Below are 3,565 nucleotides of genomic sequence, written 5' to 3' on the forward strand. Positions count from 1 at the left end.
GGAAAAGGAGGCTTTAGTACAAGCAATATGAGCCAACTGAGCAGCAAGGTTTCTTTACTGCTAAATCACCTGTACAGACTAGTTCAGAATTAAGATAGATTACTTATTATTTTTAATATTTTACATTAAAATAAACAATTCAACTTAAGGTCACAAACACGTCCAAAAAGTTGGCATGGGAAGGGGTGGTTGTTGATGTGGCAGCTGTTACACTACCTCATTTTCCCGAAAGGATCGAGGAAAAATGTGTGATAGTGTTTAAGTTTCTATTCCCCACTGCGTTAAACTAAATGTATGGCCCGTTTGGCAACACGTCCAAAAAGTTGGCATGGGAAGGGGTGGTTGTTGATGTGGCAGCTGTTACACTACCTCATTTTCCCGAAAGGATCGAGGAAAAATGTGTGATAGTGTTTAAGTTTCTATTCCCCACTGCGTTAAACTAAATGTATGGCCCGTTTGGCAACACTATTAATTATTGTGCGCGCGTAATCAACATTCCTGTGTTTCTTGCATAATCCTTCCGTGCTCGTGTAAAGTCCTACTGTTGTGTTTTACTGAGACGTTCGTTTTTAAGTTGAATAAAGCCTATGATCAGTTTCGTTCAATAGTAGGTTTCCGACAATTTATAAAGAAATGGAGGGATCTCCGAGGGACAACTCTAAACACCACAATACAGCATATACAGCACAAACACGCGAACATTATGTTGTATAGAGCACATACAGCACATACACGCATGGCATATACAGCACAAACACGCGAACATCATGTTGTATAGAGCACAATACAGCACAAACACGCGAACATCATGTTGTATAGAGCACATACAGCACATACACGCAAACGGCATGTTATACAGAGCACATACACGCTAGCAACGTGCTAAAAAGAACATACACGCAAACGGCATGTTGAACCATAGTTTAATAATACAACATAACACATACAGGATACCAAAACTTACACAACACTTACGGGATACCAGAGCGTTTGTTACGGTTATTTTATCCCCACCATTAATTCAAAATCACCATGCGTTACGGAACGGCCATTTTTAAATTTTTGGTTTACTGTTACGATAATTCTTGTTGAATTATAAGGTGCGTCCATTATAGTCATCGGGATCGTGATTGTCAACCTCATAAATTAATCTGGTGAACTTTAGTTGATTAATTTTTAAAAGTTTACTTAGTTGCTGTATTCGAATAACGGACAACGCTAAAAGGAGGGAAACTGAATTTAAAAAGAGGGAAGCGACGGAGGGAAAAATACCATTACGAAAAGGAGGGGAACTGGTGGAAACTATTTTTACCCCAAATAAGTGTAGGGACGGTAGGGAAATAGTGGAGGGATGGAGGGAATAGGGAAACTAGTGGAGGGACCGAGTATTGTGCTCGAATAAGCTTATTCTTTGTCGATTCAACATTTCATGTACGCAAAAAAAGGTAGTAGGCTGTGTTTGTCATATAAGGGTCGTCCAGACAAAATGTACTGACCCAAGCTAGTGTGAAACTTTTTTCAATGCCCAGGTACATAGAATTTATTAAATGTAATAATAACAATAATTGTTTTTATTGCCATTGGGTTTGAACTTTGAGCATTAAACCAAAAACACCTTTGACCAGAGCCTTCCTCATTTTTTCAAGTGCTGTGTGATTCAAATATGATTGAAAAATATGGAAAACATTCTAATTGTACGTGTGTGTAAGATTAAGAATCCAAAGCAACCAGAATTATGATGAACAAGTATCATAGATGTGTAAGTACATAAGTACTTCTTCTTTTGTATTTTTTGTAGAAGCATATTGGTGTTGTTTCAAATTTAGTTTAAACAATGAAACTTGTTTTTAGTTTAAACAATGAAACTTGTTTTTAGACCAAAAAATAGAATCTTAATACAGAAAGAACCACAAGATGCAAAAAAGAACAAAATACTTACAAGACACAAAAAAGAACGACAATTAAAAGACACAAATAAAAACGACATTATTACAAGACACAAAAAAAGAACAACATTATTACTAAATACAAAAAAGAACAACATATTTACAAGTACAAAAAAGAACCACATTACTAAAAGATACAAAAAAGAACAACATATTTACAAGTACAAAAAAGAACAACATTATTAAAAGATACAAAAAAGAACGACATAACTAGTAACTACAAGATACAAAAAAGAACGAAATAATTACAACATGATTAAAAGCAGAAGAATAAATTTAGTGTCTCTTATTTTGTTTGTTTTTTTTTCCTGATGAAAGTGGTGGTTTTTTTACAACCAAATTATTGTTACTGCTTATTGTTGTTTGATTTTTATCTTTAATAGGTCCAAATTTGAAAAAAACTAATGAAAATTGCTTCTTTTTGTTTTTCTGTCAGGTTTATCCAATCAGTAATTGAGTGTTGGAATTTTCGAAACTCTCCAAAGAGCACGTACTGACCCATGCCGGTAAAACTGCGCTCAATATCCAGGTACATAGAATTAACTAATGTATAGATGATTTCAATAAGATCCGATATTGTTTTTTTTTTGCCACTGAGTTTGAACCTTAAACATTAAATTGGCAGATTCATTATTGTTGTTTGTCCAACAAACACCGTTTTTCAATTTATATGGCCATACTTTTGATTTTAAATTTGGCAGAACTGTGTTGCTTATATAACCTAATGCTTGTTCCATATTATTACATAGAGTCATAGACAGTAGGCTTTCACTTCTTCCTGTTTTTTTTTTCAAATGCATCATCTGACTCGGTGTCCAAACATTGAGAAACTAGTTTTACAAGCATCTTCCTCTTTCTCTCACATAGACCAACTTTGTCGATAAGATAATTTTTTAAATTATTTTTTAGGTGATTGTAGCACAATAGATGATTGGCATCTGGAAAGCTGAGCTTAAATGCTTTATGGATGGCAATTTCATCATCTGTGCCAAATTAAAATTGATTTGCCATGTGGTTAAAGAAATATGAAAAACATTTTTGATTTGAATATGTGTGAAGGAATATAGGCCCAAAAAAATGGATGTTTTTTTGTTGTTACATCAATTACTGACAGTTGCAAACATTTGGCTTAGGTTGTATGTCTTATCTATACCCAAGACTCTTTTTCCAGACATACAAAACTTTTTAATATTATCAATTTGCCTTTTCATGTACAAAATTGCTGAAAAGGAATCCTGTTTGGAACAATTTACATCTTGTACAAAAGGATGAGTGGTCAGCATGTTAATAACTTTAAGGTAATCATCCGCCACGTTCATTGCAGGTTGTTTGTTCTCTTTTCCTTGATATTTAAAATTATGAATTTGATGGTCGTTTCTGGGTGCACTTCCAATTTCAGTTGCTTCGTTTAAGAGTTTGACATAGAGCTTCTTTGGTGGCAATGTATACATGTTTTCCTTAATTTTTCTTTTTTACAGCTTGTGAAGTCTTTATATCAATGGGAACACCGGATGACGATCCTGAAAGTTGGCAGTTTCCCATGCCTGTCCGTTCCCCTGGAAATTTTCCCGGAATACTTCGTAATTCGATTATGGCTGCCAAAATTTTAAAACCTGTTG

The 3,565-nt window shown here is 34.4% G+C and overlaps 1 long non-coding RNA gene across 1 annotated transcript; it reads left to right on the forward strand.

Annotated features, from left to right (window-relative positions):
• The first annotated feature begins 1,655 nt into the window (after nucleotides 1–1,655).
• Nucleotides 1,656–2,945, forward strand: LOC108950577. Its single transcript, XR_001975276.2, has 3 exons — nucleotides 1,656–1,759; nucleotides 2,383–2,475; nucleotides 2,856–2,945. It is a non-coding gene; the product is annotated as an uncharacterized LOC108950577 (long non-coding RNA).
• Nucleotides 2,946–3,565: the final 620 nt, after the last annotated feature.

This window comes from Ciona intestinalis, unplaced genomic scaffold (genome assembly GCF_000224145.3).
Source record: "Ciona intestinalis unplaced genomic scaffold, KH HT000289.1, whole genome shotgun sequence".
In the NCBI taxonomy this organism is placed as follows: Eukaryota; Metazoa; Chordata; class Ascidiacea; order Phlebobranchia; family Cionidae; genus Ciona; species Ciona intestinalis.